This window comes from Gymnoscopelus braueri, assembly GCF_963280865.1.
Source record: "Gymnoscopelus braueri genome assembly, chromosome: 23".
Lineage (NCBI taxonomy): Eukaryota > Metazoa > Chordata > Actinopteri > Myctophiformes > Myctophidae > Gymnoscopelus > Gymnoscopelus braueri.
In genome coordinates, this window is record NC_137625.1 from 28978423 (window position 1) to 28999052 (window position 20630).

Consider the following 20630-nt stretch of genomic DNA (forward strand, 5'->3'; position numbering starts at 1 on the left):
TATCCGGTGCCCTCTCTATTATTTTTTAACTCTATGGGGTAGACAGACAGAAATATACATCTCCATATATGGGCACAAAAGGGACACAGACAGATGGATACTCTCTTGATAAAGTCCCAAACACTATGACTGTGACCTATTGGTCGGATCGGCAGGGCAACCTATAGGTGTGTGGCCCGAATTCTAGATGTGAGGGCCACGCAGTGGCCCGAACCTCTATTACCTGTAAATTGGCCAAAGTGTGTCCCTAGAGTCATCCTGGAATCAATTATATTTTGAGATATGTTGTGCGAAAAGCTTAGATTTTGGCCTGAGGCTGGTGCTAGAGGATAGATAGGTCATCGGGTCACTCAAATAGTTAGAGGGAGCATAAAAGCCTCGGCAAGTTTCAAGGCAATCTGCCATTTGGAGTTTGAGATAAGTAAGTTGTGTGGGGATTTTGAGATGAGTTGGAAAGTTGGCAAGTGGAAAGTTTGGCCTGAGGGTGGTACTAGGGGATGGGCCATGGGGTCACGAAACACTCTAGAGTTTATCCTCGCAGAGTGCATTACAATTCATGGAAAGCAGCCAATTCTATTGGCCGTTGGTCACGAAAATCCGTAGGGACCATCATCTGGGGCAAATCCAGCCGGTAGTTTTTCGTGCTGGACGGACCACAATTTGCACTATGTAGCGGCTACATAGTGCAAAAAGTGATCTACGTAGTTAGTGGCAGTGTCTGAGACAACAGATGCTGACTGAATGCGTGTGAGCGCGCATGCGCGTCCGCAACTGGTTTCGGCCCACATCATTTGACCAATTCGGCCCGACCCCAAAATGAGTTCGACACCCCTGATGTAGCCTATAGATTTTTTGGTTCAGCACAATTTTCTCTGACACACTGTTCAGGTGATTGCAGAGTTACAGTTTAGGGTACTATTTTCTTTATCTTTTATTTTTCTTCTTATTTTCAGAGTTCAGGCAAAATGATCAAACAGTGAAAACACATGTATACATAAAAGCAATAAAGTCATAGTTATCAGTGACTTAAAATTAAAATGTGGGGTAAGGTAGTATGGGTAAGAACTAGAGGTTACGAATGTAACCCCGGTTTTAGTAGGTTCGGAGTTTACTACTCACTATGGGATATCAGCGCCCTCAGGCGATGAGACAGAGCAACACACACGCTCCCGGTGCCAATACTGATTGGCTAAGGGTATGTCACGAGTCCGGAAGACCCGGGATTATAAAGCTCCCTCGTGACGTAGGCTCTTCCTCTTAACATTCTCCTCTCTGCATGCCAAATGCGCACAGAAAGGGGTGTCTGGTGAGTAGTAAACTCCGAACCTACTAAAACCGGGGTTACATTCGTAACCTCTAGTTTTACCACGGTTCTCCGTTTACTACTCACTATGGGATTCATAAACCCCCCTTGAGGTAATGAGCCACACAACCCTGACAACCCCGCACGTCCCTCAGCTCCTAGGTCACGTCCCCCCTGGACGTGACCTATGGCCCCATGGGCGCCCCCAACCCACCGGGCTGGGATGCGGTATAGATAATCAAGCTAGGCCCTGACAGACTCCAGAGTCCGCCTATTTACTAATCAGGCAGACACAAGCCTGCCTCATAACTCAATATGAGGAACAGGGCCCCATCTCCTGGGAGCCAGCCCAGCTGGTCCCACGGAAACCCCAGAGGAAGTCGAGAAATAGGGAGAAAGCCCCAAGCCTACTCCCTTCCCTCCACTGGCCTGGAGGCAGCCGCTACGCCTAGGACCGCGCGCGCCAAGGATGACGCCACAACGTCCAGGCTGTAGAAAACCGCAAAAGTCGATTGGGACGACCAATTTGCGGCTGCACAGATCTCCTGGATCGAAGCTCCCCTGTAGAGAGCCCAGGATGTAGCCATGCCTCTAGTAGAGTGAGCCCTCAGACCCTCCGGGACAGGGGCACCACTACTCACATAAGCCAACCTAATGGCATCTCGGATCCATTTAGAAAACGTTGCCTTATTGACCGCCTTCCTCTGAACCCCAAGGCCCAAAAGAGACAAAGAGCTACGTCGATGAGCGATTGGCCGCTGTCTTCTGACAAAAGAGCTTCAACTCTCACTGGACAGAACAATGCAACCGCCTATCCTCCGCCGAAACGAAGGGAGGCGGATGGAAGGCTACCAACTCACCCGGATCCGGGGCCACCCCGGTCCTGGTAACGAACGTCAGGTTAGGTTTAAGCAAAACCCTCCTGTCAATGTTAAAACACTTCATGCACTCCGGACTCATCAAGTGTGCATGCATGTCACTGACCCGTTTAGCCGTAGACAGGGCCACCAAGAGGACCGTTTTGAGACTAAAGATCCTCAGATCCACAGACTCAAAAGGCTCGAACGATGGACAGCATAGTGCCTCCAGCACAACCGTCAGATCCCAGGCTGGGAACAGTGGCCTGTTACCCGGCCTGGCTCTCCTGGCGCCGCACAAAACCGGCGCACCAAGGGGTGCTGGCCCACCGTCTTGCCATCGAAACTTCGTGGCAAGCGAAATGGCCGCCCCAAAATACCTTCACTGTTGAGAAGGATAAATCCCGATCTAGCCTTCTCTGCAGAAAGTAAGAATGCTACACATCGAGGCCTGGAAAGCCACCACCACTGGTGACTGTTCCAACCCCCATCTGACCTCGTAAGCATTCCTCGTGGACACGGCCCTTGCGCCCTGGATGGTAGCCATCACGTCAGGGGGAAGGCCACACAAGCTCAAATTCACCCTCTCACAGGCCAGACCCATAGGTCTAGGTCCTGAGGGCGTCCCCCCTCCCTGCCGCAGCAAGTCCCTGCCGACAAGGAGGGCCCAAGGCACGTCGTGAAGGAGAGGAGTTATCTCCTGACCTCTACGTGTCCCATGCTGGGGCCACCAGCAACATCAACAACCCTCGGAGCCTGACCCTCCCCCACATGGGGAGGATCAGCTCTATTGGTGGGAAAGCATAAGGCAGTTCGTTCAGGAGGCTCGGCACCTGGAACGCCTGAATGGACGCGAGACGTGAGTCGCATCACAGCGCCATCTCGCACGCCAAACCGTCCAACACCAGGGAGGCCAAACCTTCCTGCTTGTTGACATAGCACATGGTCGCGGTGTTGTATGTTCTGATCGAGACAGAACAACCCGGAAACCGAGCACCGAACTGTTTGAGAGCGAGGAAAAAACCCGTGAGGCTGGCGTCCGTGGTGATGACCTTCTGTGATATCACAGCGCCTATACTGACCCCCTGGGACAGAAAAGCCACCTGCGACCACGATCCGAGTGTCTCCACGACACCCTGGAAACACCACCACTTGCTGAAAGCCTGAGGTGAGTGGGATCCGAAGAGCCCGCTGCCACCTCTATACAGGTCTCATGTAGAACCTGCCCAAGCGGATTAAGTGAATGACTGAAGCCATGAGACTCACCGCCTGCATGCCTAGTTTGTAAGTGACTTGACGCCCTACGCGAAAAGACCTCACACAAGCTAAGACGCTGTCTAACCTGCCCTTGGACAGCCGCGTTCTGAGCGTGTTCGAGTCCAGCGAGATCCCCCAAAGGGTGGTCCGCTGAGATGGAACCAGAACGCTCTTCTGGACGTTGATTGTGAACATAGCGACGTCAGGTGGGAGAGGGCCACAGCCGTGTGCCGTGCCACCTCCTCCTCTGAGCCAGCAATTAACCAGTCGTCGAAGTTAAGTCGACAGACCGATCCCCTGTCGCCGCAGTGGAGCTATGGCCGCATTGGTACACTGCACGAGCACTCGCAGGCTCAATGACATACCAAAGGGAAAAACCGTGTACTCGTACACTCCCCTTTGTAGCCGAAGTGCAGGAATTCTCTGTGTGGAGGCCAGACTGGAACGTGGAGGCAAGCAACCTAGAGGTTGATGCCCGCCCATCAGTGCCCCTGATGTACCGTTTTGCAACAGCTTTTACGGTCGTCAACAAAGAAATGGATACTTGTTGAGGCCCTTCAGATTCAGAAAGGGCCGTACGCCCCCCCCCCCCTTTTTCTCACCAGAAAAAGCTTTGAACAGAAACCCAGTCGGTTCTGATTCGTAGATATTTCTCTGGTAACGCTCATGCTCAAGAGAGAGAGTGAACCTTCTCTCTTAGAGTCATGGCTGCCTTTATCTTCCGCATGAGAGAGACACACTCGTCTGACATAGGAAGTAACACAAGGCATGTGGAAAACACACCAGTTCAACCACAATGTGTTGTTGTTGTTCAGGGGAGCCTGGCCAGTACAACCACAGTGTGTCACTGCCGTACTGAGCTTAACCAGTAAAACACAGTGCAACGCTGATGTACTGGGATAAAAAAACAGATTCGGATTGCAACCCTCCCAAAAGCTGCTCACCGAGCGAGCGAGTCGGGAGGAGGCGCTGCTGTTATCAGTCCCGTGGGCAACGTGCACATTTCCACGGGGACCGATGACGTCGCCACGCGGTCCAGCGGACTCGTACTGTGGCATCCATTAGAGACCGTTAGTGTCTGCCATGCTGTGAAACAGGCCTGTCAGGCACAAAGGGCTCATAGAGGAGGCCATCGACGCCCAGGGACCCCCTGGGACCCCTAGCGTCGTGACCTCCTGACCGGGGCTGGATTACGTGCTTGTGTATTTTAAGACATTTTTAATGGAACAAAATAAAGCACAGAGACAGTGTAAAACAACATAAAAAGTTTAACATACTCTTATGAAAACCCTTTATGTGTGTCTCAAAGCACTCAATGAACCTGAGCCTCCATCGTGGTAGTGTAGACAAAGGGCTAACTAGCTTAGTTTGTAAGCTTAGCCTGGTCTAGTCTAGCCTAGCTACAGGTCGCTTTTAGCCTTTAGCTGCTACCTGTAGCTGTTTGGCTAACCAAGAACGAAGGAGAGCTATGCCCACCGCAGCGTTGTTTTAGGGGACTGGCTAAGCGCTGCACCAAAACAACACTGCTCTTTAACTGTGTCGATGTTAGTGAGGCTAGTCAGCCGCTAAGTGAAACAACATCAGCCCGACTCTATGGGCTCATAGAGGAGGCCTTCGACGCCCAGGGACCCCCTGGGACCCCTAGCGTCGTGACCTCCTGGCCGGGGCTGGATAATGTGCTTGTGTATTTTGGTACATTTTTAATGCAACAAAATAAAGCACAAAGACAGTGTAAAACAACATAAACAGTTTAACATACTCTTATGAAAACCCTTTATGTTTGTCTCAAGGCACCCAGTGAACCTGAGCCTCCATCGTGGTAGTGTAGACAAAGGGCTAACTAGCTTAGCCTGTAAGCTTAGCCTGGTCTAGTCTAGCCTAGCTACAGGTCGCCTTTAGCCTTTAGCTGCTACCTGTAGTTGTTTGGCTAACCAAGAACGAAGGAGAGCTATGGTCACCACGTGTTGTTTTAGGGGACTGTCTAAGCACTGCACCAAAACAACACTGCTCTTTAACTGTGTCGATGTTAGTGAGGCTAGTCAGCCACTAAGTGAAACAACAGCAGTCTGACTGGAGGCTATGCTAACCTAGCATACCATAGCTAGTAATAGTCACGGTTAACTCACCAGGAGTGAAGAGACGTTGACATCCGTTTCCATGGAAACAGGTGACGTCGACACCTAACCCACAGGGCCCGTGCAAGCGTGGGGGTCACGTGACTGAGTACGGAAGCATTCCACGCTGCTCCCTTGGTGTTTACAAAGTCCGTCGCCATCTTGTCTAGGCTTCTTGGCCTGGCTAAAGGAAGCGACGGAGCCACCTCCACCGAAGGAAGCACTCTGTCGCCCTCCAGAGGCTGGCGTGACACGGTGCTTGGCAGGTTGTAAATATTGGGGTGACCTTCGACCCGTGCCGCCATCTTGCAAACCTTCCTTCCCACAGTGGGCCTCTGGCGCCCTCTGCCGGATGGATGGTAGAATTGGAAAATTTTGGCGTGACCCATGTACACTGGCGTATAGAATTAGCAATGGGTTTATTACCTTTGTCTTGTTCATGCCATGATGCCATGCACAGTATTCATCCCAGCAGCGTTTGGAAAGTCACCAAGGGACTTTCCAAGCGCTTTGGGCTTATAAGGGGTGGTTATCAACACGGGGACCACCTAGTGATCCCTATGCATCGATGCACCCCGACAGTTGTTGAAAACAGGCAGAGAAGTATCCCATTATTGTCTATCATGCTGTGAAGGCAGGCCTGATAGGCACAATGGGCTTATAGAGGAGGGCATCGACGCCCGGGGACCCCCAGGGACCCCTAGCGTCGTGACCTCCTGACCGGGGCTGGAAGTGTGCTTGTGTATTTTGGGAAATTTTAATGGAACAGAATAAAACACGGAAACAGCATAAACAGTTCAACATACTCTTATGAAAACCCTTTATGTGTCTCAAAGCACCCGATTGTAGCCTCGTTCTTCGTGGTACAGACGCCGGCTCTGAAGAGGCTAACGAGCTGGTGTTGTCCTAGCAAGCTAAGCTAGAACAGCGCTGCTAACAACCTGTTGCTTAGTGAGGCTAGCCATTCGTTGAAACCAGCCGCCACAGGTTCGAGGATCTCTTCCTCGGTGGCTGCGGGAGGTTCTCCCCGTCCGGGGCTCGTCGTGGACACCTCCTGGGTGTCCTGGTACGACGGGAGCTCCAGGAAATCTTCCCCGTCCTCCGCCATGTCGTCATCGTGAAGAGCCATCGACTCCTCGCTGGCAGGGGGGGAGGGAGGGCCGCTGCTAGCATGCTGCGGTGGGGACAAGCCCCCATTGCAGCAGCAGCGGCGGGAGGTGGCGTCAGCGTCGTGGACGCTTGACGCTCTAGTCTTGGCATCGGCACCGGTGGGGGTCCCATGAGCCGGGGGGCCGCTCGTGCTGCCCGACTGGGGTCCCCGGTCCGGTGGCGGTGGAGAACTCACCGTTATCTCGTCTAGTCCAGCCGACCAGGGTCCTAGCCCTGACGAGCCGAGCGTCAAGTTGAGAAACGGTTAACCTCGTGCAGTTAGGGCACGCATCTGTCTCACCCGGGTGGGTCCTGGCGCAGAACGCGTGATCGACCCCCAAGCAGTGGATGAAGACGCGGTGGGGGTCGTCTGCGGCGATGAGGGGGTCGCATTCCGCGAACCCGCAACTCCTCGGTGGTTCCATCTTGGTCCTCGGTCTGGGAAAACAACAGGCTAAAGCCTAGCCAGTAGCGTAGCCTAGTAGCTGCTAGTATTAGCCTAGCCACTGAATGAATGAATGAGCTAGTAGCTGCTAACCGGTGTTAGCAGCTAACCGGCTTTTTCAGCTAACCGGCTTTTCCAGAACAGACCAAGAATTAAGGAAAACTGAGAGGATAGGTAAATAAATAAATACTTAATAATAAGTTCCGGGAGAAAACGTATTTGCAAGGATTTTCCCGTGGGGATATACTCCGTATTCCCTCGTTGGGTTTAAGTTGAAAAATGTCTTGCTTTCTTGTGTGTGAATTTCTGCGCATTCGCTTGCAGAGTGGAGAAAAGAGGAAGAGCCTACGTCACGAGGGAGCTTTATACTCCCGGGTCTTCCGGACTCGTGACATACCCTTAGCCAATCAGTATTGGCACCGGGAGCGTGTGTGTTGCTCTGTCTCATCGCCTGAGGGCGCTGATATCCCATAGTGAGTAGTAAACGGAGAACCGTGGTAAAACAAAGGATTTGTGAAAATCTTAACCTTTTTTCTTTTCGTTCCTCCCCAAATAGCCCAGCATATATTTCTACATAGCATTCAGAAAAGTATCCTAAGGGCACGGCCCCACCGCACTTTTATTTTACCTCTGGGGCGGAATCTGCCAATGCTTTGTCAACGCAAATGCGTGGATTCATGGTCTTGCAGATTTTTTCCAAGAATCCATGCATTTGCATTGACAAAGCATTGGCAGATTCCGCCCCAGAGGTAAAATAAAAGTGCGGTGGGAGTGCGCCCTAACTTTTGTTATCGTGGTAGACAGAAAACCATCGGGGTACTGAAAAAGTAGCCTAGAATTGCCAGGCTACTGAAAAAGGACTCCGGAGCGGAGAAGGCCCAGTGAGTTGGCCGCATGCAGCCTCGTAGTGTCTGTATAGCCTTCTGAAAGTCTGTCTGAGGCCAACCATTTAAACATACATATTTTATATTCAATTATGGTACCAATCCCTGAACCACAATGAAATATATTGTTTTTGTTTATTGTAAAAATATTGAGTTATTACGTATGATTTAATCTCACAGACAAATAAAAGATCCAAATACAAAGAGCATGAAGGAGATAAAATGTGAAGTGTTGAAGTGTTGGGATTAAATATGAATGGATATGCAGTAGATGAAGTGGAATGAACATAGTCAGTTTAAATGGGGACAGACGGGTATAAAGAGAAAGACGGGAGTGACAGGCAACATGTTTTCAGCCATGGCAAGTTTGGACCTGGAGACTAAGTTAAAAAAAAAAGTCACTCCATCTACTCCAATGTTATGAGATGTAGAAAAACACATCTAGCTCGGATTTCTTCTCCCAGGCTGCGTTTTTTGGTGAAAACGTTTTTGGTGAAAACGAGCCATATTCAACTGCCGATGACAACAGAATGGATGATGACAACATAATGGATTCCGGTGGATAGACGAGACCCTCCGCTCCCCCCAGACAGCCTTTGTTTACATCCGTGTGCACAACGTGGCTTCCATGGCTCTTCGTGGATCTCAAAATAAGGTATAAACGCTGGCAGAGGTGGATGAATTCATTAATACCTGGCAGAGAATGTGTTAACATTAATTAATCAGACAGAGAGAGGCAGTGGCCCTCATTTATCAACACGGTGCAGACCAAATAATGGGCGTACGGCGAGATCACCGCAACTTTCGGCATTTATCAATATATCCTGACGTTGGATTCATCCTACCGTAGGCTGAGATCTCACGTCTTAGAGACCAGTTGTTGACTTTGGCTGCGCCCGTTTATTCCATTGTAGACCTGCGGAGCAGCATTGTCTGACTGTCTGACAGGCATCTGGACACATAATCCACGCCAAAATGTGTATATCTCTACACTAATAAATAATCGCTGTGAAAATATATCATTTTATAAACTAATTTAAACAAACTGCTTTAACAGTCATTCGGTTAAGCTTGCAGATCTGGCTGCATTGGCTATTTGAAAATAGCATATCTACAAGCTCACAAAAGGTCGCATCGCGACGCGTTGCTATTTTCAAAATATACGAGCGCAGCAGCGCTTCTGCGAGAAATTTTTCGGGAGTCCCGACCATCTTTTCATGTTCAGTGAGGTCTACAAACTTACAGTAGCTTGTCCTATGTTATGGAGTTATGTCATAGAGAGTTATGTAGGCTACACAACCTGGCTGGGTTAAGGATATAAACCCGATGCTCCAATATTAACGTGGCGGCACAGGATCACTCCCACCCGCCCGAGTCTCATGACTGCTTTATTTATTGTAACTCGAACACGCACTGCTCGGTATGGGTTAAATAAATGGGTATACAAACGTATTCCATTCATGGCGATGTGATTGCTATCATAATATGTCATTCATGTAGGCTACAAGCCTATTTATGTGACAACAAAGATTGTACCGCTACGCTACGGATTACATGAAAGACAAAGTTGGGCGGGCGTGTGTGTGTGTGCGTGTGTGTGCGTGTGTGAGAGAGAGAGAGGCGTGTGCGTGTGCGTGTGCGTGTGTGGCGAGGCGAGCGGGGGAAACTCTTTCTTATTGGCTTTTCATGCTTTTTTGGGTCGTATTCTGGTTCTTCATGTCGTGAAGTCGGGCGTTTTGTGAATATTTAAGGGCATGTTATTTAAATGACGCTAGTTTTCAGACGTGAGATTTATCAAAGCTCCGACCTGATGTACGCTAGGATCGGCTGTATAGGATCCTTTGATAAATGTGACTTCGACGTTGGTGTACGGCCGAATATATGGAAAAATATAAGACGTTTTTTACGCTGCGTTGATAAATGAGGGCCAGTGTGTTTTGTCATTGGTTTTGTCAACTTAACCTTTGGTTACACTTAGATGGTGTCTCAGAAACGAGTTGATGCAGTTTTCATAGCTGAACACTCAACACAGCCCTGCAATTTCTAATTTTGTTCATCAGTGTTGGAGCCAGCTGAGGACACTTGTATTCCCACTCTGTCACACTGCAGTGCAGCTCATAACAAAAATAATTTATCTTAGTACTGAGACGGCCAGAATCCTAAAAGAGTCTGGCGAACCTCGTTCTGTCTGTGGGGGTTTTAACTTTGTGCTCTGTGTTCACTTTGGCGAGGAATCTGTCATTAACACTCAGCTGAGCCCGAATCCAAAATTATTTTTGTCCTAGAGAACGCATTGGCTCTCCAGAGTCTTGAACTTTCTTTCCTCTCTCAACCTCCACTGTATTAAAGCAGAAATGTCTAATAAAAGAGGTGACGCACCGTAAGACTGCTATTGATAACCTGTTGCCAACTATTGTTGAGCCAATAAAATATGCAGATGATTTGACTCTCACCATTGGCTCCCGGCCAGGGCAGATGCAAGCAGCTGTTGACGCAGTAACAGCCTGGGGTCAGACCTACTGTACTGCCTTGCAGCCAATGCTGTAAAAACAAAGGACATGGTTATTATAATCAGTGGTGTAAAGTAACTAAGTACATTTACTCAAGTACTGTACTTAAGTACAATTTTGAGGTATTTTTACTTTACTGGAGTATTTCCAATTTTCAGTACTTTTACTTCTACTCCACTACATCTCAAAGGCAAATATTGTAATTTTACTCCACTACAATTATTTGAAAACCCAGGGTTACGTATGTAACCCCGATTTTATTAGTAACGTAAGTAAGATACTTACTATGGGATATCATCGCCCCCTGGCGATCACACAGAGCACACAAAGACTCCCGAATTCAATTTCCTATTGGATAGGGTTGTGTGACGCAAAACACCGGCGACCGGTGGTGGTATAAATACCACTGCGTCATATGAGCTCGTCCTCTGAAACCTTCCACTCTGCACGCCACACTGCGCACAGAGGGGGTTAAAAACGTAAGTATCTTACTTACGTTACTAAGAAAACCGGGGTTACATACATAACCCTGGGTTAATATTGCGTAAGCTCCAGTAAGATACTTACTATGGGACACATAAACGTCCCCCGGGGGAGCCCATGTTTACCAACCCTACGCAAACACTTGCCCAAGGCCACAGGTCCTGCCCCCGGCAAGACCATGGCCCCCAGGCAACCCTGACCCTTCGGGTCAGGAAGTGAAAGGATTTATGGTAAGACCTTGACAGACATAAGTCCTGTCCCTAGTCACCAGCCCGACCAGACCCCCGGTCTGACCGGCCCGTGACAGAGAAACCAAGGCCTCCTCCTCCCAGACCATGCCTAGCAGGTCTAGAGAGGGCTTGGAATGTCAGCCAGGCAGGGAAAGAGAAACATGCCCCCAGGCATGGCTCGCATTCCCCCTGAACCGGCTGCTGCCTACAAGTCGTAGGAAACCACATGCCACCAGGCATGTTTATGTTACCTAACCTTGAAGGCCGAAAAGGCCAGCGAGGCAGGGAAAGAGAACATGCCCCCAGGCATGCCTCGCATTCCCTGTCCTGAACCAGCCAGGCATGTTTGTGTTCACCTAACTTGAGCCAGCCGCCCAAGATCGCGCGCGCCATCTCAGATGCCGCCACGTCCAGGCTGTAGAAAGATGCAAAGGTCAAGGGAGATGACCAGTTAGCCGCAGAGCATATTTCCTGCATCGACACCCCTCTGTAGAGGGCCCAAGATGCAGCAACACCCCGAGTAGAGTGGGCCCTCAGTCCCAACGGGACAGCGGCCCCGCTACTCACATATGCCAACCGAATCGCCTCCACGATCCATCTGGACAGAGTTGGTCTAGCTACCGCCTTTCTCTGACCCCGGCCAAAGGAGACGAAAAGCTGAGATGACTCACGGCCGACCGCTGTCTTCTGACAGTAGAGCCTTAAGGCCCTTACCGGACAGAGACAGTGCAACCGTTCATCCTCTGCCGAAGCGAACGGCGGAGGATGGAAAGCCCCCAGTTCCACTGGGGCCCTGACAACCGCACCGGTCTTAGACACAAACTTTGTTGGGTTTCAACAAAACCCTCTTGCCGTCGTCTGAAAACCACATGCATTCCTCGCTCACAGAGAGCGCTTGCATGTCGCGTTTTGCCGTACAAAGGGCCACCAGGGTCACCGTTTTGAAACTCACGATCTTCAGATCCAACGTTTCAAGAGGCTCAAAGGGGGGCCGACATAGTGCTTCCAGCACCACAGTCAGGTCCCACTTAGGAAACAAAGGTCTGTTCACTGCCCTAGCACGCCTGGCGCCGGTCATAAACCGTCGCACCAGCCAGTGCGCGCCCACCGACTGGCCATCGAATCCATCGTGGCAAGCGGAGATGGCTGCCAGGTACACCTTGATGGTAGAGAAAGCCAAATCCTGGTCCAACCTGTCCTGCAGGTAGACCAGAACGCTTCTCACAGGGGCCTGAAAAGCCACCACCGGAGGTGATTGCTCCAGGCACCATGTCTCAAACATATTCCACCTAACGTCGTACTGACGTTTGGTAGAATCTGCCCTAGCCCCCTGTATAGTGGCTACCACTGCAGGGGGCAGGTCTTGTGAGGTCAGACTCGACCTCTCACGGGGTAAACCCACAGATCCAGAGTCTGGGGGTGCTCGTGGTAAACCTCGTCTCCGCCTTGTCTCAGAAGGTCTCTGAACAGGGGGAGAGGCCACGGCTCGTCGTAGAGGAGGGGAGAGATCTCCGTCCTCCACGTGCCCCATGCTGGTGCTACCAGCAGAACCATCCCACCCTGGGTCCTGATCCTCTCCACTGTCGGACGGATCAGATCCAGGGGCGGAAAGGCAAAAAGTAGACCGCTCGGCCCCTCGTGCGCCAGAGCGTCTACTCCCAAGGACTGGTCCTTGGCCCTGATCGAGAAGAACCGTGAGCACTTCGCGTTTTCTCTGGACGCAAACAGATCGACCTGAGCCCGGCCGAACCGGGCCCAGATCAGATCCACGGCTCTCTGGCACATCGACCAATCCTCGTACCGGAGCCCCCCTCTGGACAGCAGGTCCCTCCCGCTGTTCAGGTGGCCCGGCACGTGGATGGCGCGCAGCCGTGCCAAGCGTTGCACGCTCCAGAGCGTCAGCTCGCGTGCTAGCTTGTCCAATACAAGGGAACCCAAGCCTCCTTGTTTGTTGACATAACACATCGTTGTGGTATTGTCCGTTCTGACCAGGACATTGCACCCCACGATGTGGCTCTCGAAATGTTTGAGAGCGAGGAAGACCCCCCGCAACTCCAGGTAGTTGATGTGGGCTCTCCTCTGGGAGGAGTCCCACAACCCCCGGGCTGAGTAGCCTTCGTGGACAGCCCCCCAACCGGAGAGGCTGGCGTCCGTGGTGATCACCTTCCAGGACACTACAGCGCCTATCTTGACCCCTTCGGACAAGAAAGTCGCCTGGGTCCACGGTTGGAGTGACATTACACAGCGTGGTGACACTACCACCTTCCGAGAGCCCATGGAATGCGGTATCCTCAGAGACCGCATCCATCTCTGGAAAGGTCTCATGTAGAATCTGCCCAGCTGGATCAGATGTATGACCGAGGCCATGAGACCCGCGGCTTGCATGCATGTTCTGTACGTGACCTTGCGCCCCAGGCGCATGGAGCGCACACATGCCAAGAAGCTCGCTATCCTGTCCTGGGACAGGCGCGCCACCATCGTGGTGGAATCCAAGGATATCCCCACGAAGGTGGCTTGTTGGGATGGAATCAAAACGCTCTTCTGAGCGTTGATTGTGAACCCTAGGGACTGCAGGTGCGCAATGGCCATCTCCGTGTGCGCGCTACCTGTTCCCTCGATTCCGCTGCCAGCAGCCAGTCGTCTATGTACGTCACCAGACGCAGACCCTGCTGACGCAGCGGAGCTATCGCCGCCTCTGTGCATTTCACGAACAACCGGGGGCTCAGTGACATGCCAAAAGGGAGCACCGTGTACTCGTACACCTTCCCTTCGTAGCCAAAGCGCAGGAACTTGCGGTGCGGCGGGTAGATTGGGACGTGAAAATAGGCATCCTTGAGGTCTATACTCGTCCACCAATCTCCTTGACGTATCGTTTGCAACAACGTCGCCGTTGTGAGCGTTCGAAAGTTGAAGACCTGTAGAAACCTGTTCAAACCCTTGAGGTTCAGAATAGGTCTTACGTCCCCCCCTTTCTTTTTCACCAGGAAGTACTCCAAATAAAAACCCAGTCGGTTCTGATCCGGAGATAATTCCCTGATTGCACCCTTGCTCAGGAGAGCCAGAACCTCTTCCCTCAGCGTTATGGCCGCTCGGCCTGACGCTCGGGAGAACACTACTTTGGTTGTTAGTGGAGGTATGCTCGAGAATTGCAACCTGTATCCTTTTAGTACGGTACGCAGTACCCAAGGATTCAGTTCGCACACTTTCCATTTGGAAAAACATTGAGCGAGGGGATTCAAGGGGAAGGTGGGGGCTGCTGACGTCATCTGCCCCGTCGGGTTCTGACCGTTCGACAGCGGGGGAAGCCCGTGACGTAGACGGTGAATCCCACACACCGTCGACATCCGCCTGTAGCATTGCTCGTTAGCGCTAGCTGGGCTAATGTTGGTGTCGTCACAGACCGAGCGTCCGTTCCCATGGGAACGTGAGACGCTGTCGCTCTGCGTGACGTAACATCGGAACCATGTCGCAGTGTTGTACCTACCCGGATCGCAACTCACCTCGGTGAGTGCTGATGGAGTAACACCGGGGCTCGCTGATGTGAGTTCCGTCGCACCTCGTCCGCCATGTTGGTGAGGTGGAGGGGGACGGACCTTCCGTGTGGTGTTTTAGCAAAGGTTTCTCTACCTGCGTTTGACTCATCATGTTTATAGCATGCACAGGATCTGTCCCTACAGTGTTTGGGATGTCGTCCTGACTGGTTAGGGGACATAGCGAACACTGAGGGCTCATGAAGGTTTGCAGAGGACAGTGTTTCCCACCGGGAAACATGCTGTCTTGGCTTCTCATGGCATGGGAAAAAATGGGCATTTGTGATTTTGGCAATAGATTTATTCCACACACAGGAAGCACATTTTGTACGCTCATCACTTGTGATAAACGACACACATGACTTTGAACCGTATTCATTGTCTTTAGTGTCTTTTTTTTTTTTAGCGACTGTTGGTAGGATGTGAGGCCTACATCCTCCTCCTCGTCCACCACCACGATGAGGGCGCCATCGTCCTCCTCGGCGTCGCCTTCGAAGTCACTGCAGTCCGGAATGGCAGTGTCTCCCCAGGCGGCGATGGAGGTGGCGGGGGAGAAGACGAGGTTGTCGCTGTCTTGGGACGGCCCGACGGCCTCGACAGCGGCGTCTGGGTCCGGAGATGAGGATGCAGCCCTTAAGGCCTCCTCATTCCGGACCTTGCTGATGACTCCACTGGAACGTGGGGCCGAGTAGAGAGGAGGGCCCATGGCCCCCAGGCTACTGCTAGCCGCCGGCGCCCTTGGTGCTTTGGCGGGTGGCGCCTCGGGGCTAACACAGCCGTTACCTGAGGCAGCTAGCGAGGTGGCCCTGGCCAGGCGTCGCTCCAGCTGGGCCTCAGAGAAGCTCCTGCAGGGGTCGCACCCGTGTTCGTCTCCGTCTCGGTTACGGGCGAGCCAGGCGTAATTAGGCCCCAAGCAGGACAGGCAGAGGCGGTGGTCATCGTCCGCAGCTACGAGGTATTCGCACCCTCGCATGGCGCATGGACGAGGCGCCTCCATTCTTCCCTTTCTCCGTCGAGCACGAGGCAAAACAGACAACAAAAGGCTAGGTAGCGACCTAGCCTAGCTTCTTTGTTTAGGACTTAGCGTTAGCGTTTAGCTTAGCTTAGCTTTCGCCTCGTGGCGAGAAAACGGAGAGGATAGGAAAGAAAGTAATAATAAAAGTAAATAAATTGAAGGAACTCGGGAGAGTTATAATAACTGAAAACTATTTTACGAAAGCGCCCGTAGAGTAGCACGCCAATGCCCTCGCTTTGGGTTGTGTTGGAATTCGTCAAGTTTCAGCTCCGTGCGCAGTCGCGTAAGCAGAGTGGAAGAAGAGGACGAGCTCATATGACGCAGTGGTATTTATACCACCACCGGTCGCCAGTGTTTTGCGTCACACGACCCTATCCAATAGGAAATTGAATTCGGGAGTCTTTGTGTGCTCTGTGTGATCGCCAGGGGGCGATGATATCCCATAGTAAGTATCTTACTGGAGCTTACGCAATAATAACTTTAGTTATACTAGTTACTTTGTAGATTTTGATTATTATTACAAAACATATATTAACCAATTCAGCCCTATTTACATTTCGGTCGCTTCTAATCAAACTTGAACTTCAACTATTGTATAGTGCGTCAAGTCAACATTTGCGAATTGTTGTTGACAGTTGTTGACACAGCTTGGTGTCCAGTGTTGAGTCACTGACCTACCATATGGCCGAGTTTCGTAAAAAGCGACAGCACGGTTCACCCAGAACTGCGAAAAGTGGCGGAAACAGAAGAATACAGACAATATTAAAACAGGTCCAGAGCTGAGCTCTGGCCCCGTAATGACAAGGACGTCACCGTTCCGTGTTCTGGGAACAAGGTTGAAATGTTTGCGCAACAGTTAAAACTCATTGTCACCACCAATCTCACTTTACGCCATGCCTGAATTCCATTTACTTTAGAGATTATTATTTATTTTTTTGTAGACAGTAGTGTATTAACACATTGACCGCCAGAGGTTAATCTCATAATGTACTCACCAGTGCCAACGTTTTATTGTAGTTTTTAGTTTTTTTCACGTCGCCATAGACCTCGTTAAAATCCTTAAGATTGAGCTGTGCACTGTTTGTATACATCGCGGAGATCTCCCTGCGTCTACCAGTGAAAACCACGTGTCAAACGGAGCCACCATGTTGTAGTTAGAACGGTTTATGTTAAACAGTGATCAGCGAGGAGAAAAACTACAATCGAAGAAAATGGCGTTTTAGTGTGCGCTTTAGAATGGAGGCCGACGGGATCGGCAAAACGTGATCCCGAATAATTCCGTTTCCGGTGGTGTTACAATGAAATGTGCCGTATAGAAAATTGAAAAAAAAAAAAAATCGAAAAAAAGGAAAAAGCACCACAGCCCGTAGGCTACGGGATCGGTGCTTTACGGTTGGATTTATCGGCCCGTAGGCTACGGGCCTGGCGGTGGTAGTGTTAAAAATAAAGCAGCACCGAAACGGGTGCTAATTAAAAGTGTTAATCCGACCCTGCACTGGGATAACATTTACATTGTCAGACACAGCGCTGCGTGTTGGGAAGAAGGGGGGGGGGTGGACGAAATGTCTTCAAAATGGTTTAAAGCAAAACTTTATTTTGAGTAAAACATTAAGACAATAATCATTTAATTTTATCTTGACAGTATGATCAACCACTTCAAGCAGGCTGAGTGGTTGAAATATGTTTGAAATCTAGAATGCGCAACTGCTGAGGCAGGAAACCGCGTAACAAAAATGTCTGCATGGTACTGTCTACCGAGGCCCTCTTTATCAGTAGGCCTACCACAATACACACAAACAAGATGGTTTATACTCTGTAAGACTACAGTCGTAAATGGAAAAAAAATTTGTGGCAATGACAAATACAAACACATATACATTTCTCAGAATGTCTCTTCAATATTAGTATTTTAACAACACAACAAGCAGATACAAATATGTATTTAGCCACAGCAATTTTGTTGTGGTTGTTTGAGGAGACTAATGACTGGGTAATGTGCAATAGGGGTGCAGTAGGTGACGACCTGCAAAGGACATGGCACCCATGACTGTAGGACACTGCCAGGTATGGTAGAAATGTACTGAATGTACTGTATCTGTCAGGTACCTGGGTGTTTTTGGACCCATAAGCAGAACTCAACATCAAAGTAGACTCAGGAAACCAAGGAGGACAGTTTAACCACATCTTTACTGAAATAATTATAAACAAACAAGGTACACCTCACAGGGCAAAATATAATTACACACAGGGAAACCACGGGGACCCGGAAACAAGGAAACTGACACTACATGCTGAACTAACACAGAGAGCAGTCATGACAGTCTTAATTGTCTCTGAGGGTCGTTAGCCAACTAGGCACGGCTGCCACCCGCAGCTGAGTCCACTCTAGGCAATCAGAGACCAAAGAGGAGCGGGGAGGGGCTGGGGACAGACCCAGGACCTGACAGTGTCACATAAAATAACATAGAGGAAATGCCTTTTAAGAAACAGTGTTATTCCAAAATGTAAAACATTTTAATGCAACATTTAAAGGATTTAAATGCAACACTGTTGTTACATGCTGGTGTGGTGAGGACCCAAGTGCAGGACAGCGAAGCAGGTAGCGATCACAAACCCAAGACTGGGTGTTTTAATGCAGGTCGGGTAACTTTTTATTTGTCGATGGGTTCCCAGATTGCAAAGAACTAAACCTAAACTGAACACACAACAGTGCTAATCTAACAAGGACTGACTGGGAAACAACACTAATGTACACATGAAGGGTGATTACCAATGAGATACAGCTGGGACAGATAGGAGCAAGAAAGATAGGACAGAGAAACACTACACAGAAATACAAGTCGAAATGAGGCAGTCTGGACTGTGACAACTGTTCCCTACAGCTGCAACTACAAGTCATTAGTCACAGACATCAACTACACTCGATGCATGGTGGGGTTTAACGCACTAACACGCACCCACACACAAACTTAGAAGCAAACTACACGGAGCCCAAACACTTGGATTCACAGACACACCAAGGGGTTTCCGAAATCATTTTGACATGCCCTCTTAACACTCAGTTAATACGCCTTTATCTGTCTAACTGGCACTACTAATCTACTATCTACAACCTCAGCAGCCCCATAGCCATCCAAAGCTCCCTGGACAAGAATCCCATTTTGTCTACGGTATTTATTTCAAACCACACCATGTTTAATCACGTCTAATTCTTCATCAAGTCCTCATTGACCCCAGCTGAAGGAAATTGGATTTTTTTCTCTTCAGTGTAGATGCCAACTATCGACGTCCTCTTTGTTTGTTTTCTCTACAACTTGCTTTCCCAGAACCCTTCCCTCTCCCATCAAAGGCCAACTGTTCTGTTGCTGGTAATGGAATTGTGAACTCATTGAGGAGGTCGCCTGTCAAAAGGATTAGTCCAGTGTTGTGCTGTTCCGAATGGTTAATTTAACACATTAAACGTCAGCTCTGAATAAAGAGACAATAAACTAGATTTCCTCATTAAAGAGAAGCTCTTGCATGGAGCAGAACATTGTGGGGACTGGTCTCTCATTCTCAATGGAAGCCTAATGCTTAATTGCTACTGAATGTATACTCTGAAAATAGCACGTGCACAACACGTTTCAATGCGACGTGTTTGCTGATTGGCTATTTTCGGCAAGTGATGCCATGACCGCAGTTGAAGTCGCTGAAATAGCTGAAAATGACAATATTGGCTAGATCCCCATCAAGTGTCTCATGATGCTTGTGCGTGCACACATACACGCGTGCGCACGCGTGCCCACATACACACACACACACACACACACACACGCACACGCACACGCACACACACGCAGAGAGAGAGAGAGCAAGAATGTCAGTTCTCAATGTTGAATGACACAATGTATAAGTTTTCCCATGATATCTCAGCTCGGGTGAATTCATCACATTCCTGTCTGATGCGCCATGGTCTGCATTTCTATAGTGCCTTTTATCCAAAGTGCTTTACAATGTGCATTACATTCACAGATTCACCCACAGACAGTGGAGGAAACCATGCACCAACCTGCTTGTCAGTAGCAGTTAGGGGTTCAGTGTCTTGCTCAAGAACACTTCGACACAATGCGAGGAGGGAGCCGGGGATCAAACTGGTAACTTCCTGAGACACTGCTGCCCTTGAAGACAAGATCAGAGATATATGAGAGACAAAGAGAGAAAGAGGAGAAAGGAGAACAGCTACTAGACGCCATTGGTTTCTACAGACCGTAGATGAAGCAGATTGTTCAGGTATTTCAAATCAGCCATCTTTTTATACCGCGTCATATCGCCTCTAAGCTAATGCAACCAGAAATGAATGCTATTGGTTGGGTAGCTTGTCAATCAAGAGCGGGGGCGGGGAATGAATGCTATTGGTTGTGTAGCTTGTCAATCAAATCATCCCGCCCCTCCGAGAGCATACCCTACTTTATTTTCTACTTTAAAATAAATGGGACCATAATTTACCAAAACGCATATCATGGTGATTGAAAGAAGACTAGCTACTGGAAGCATATAGTATTTATGACAATGTTTATAAAGGAAAAACCCATCCACTTGCATTGCAGACACCAGCAGGGGTAAAACAGCGAAACTGCAGGCCATTCATATGAACTGTCACTTCCTATATAGACTCAATTTCAAAGGCCAATGCTGGGCCCTTGATCCCTTATCACACACAGAAAATGAAGGATGTTACATTAAAATAAATGCGAGATCGAACCCATTGCTTCCAAGGAGATACACATGACACAATCATTATCACTCTACGCTGGGGCATTCAGAGTCAGCAGATCAAGCCAATAACTACTTTGTACCACAGAAAACATTGGAGT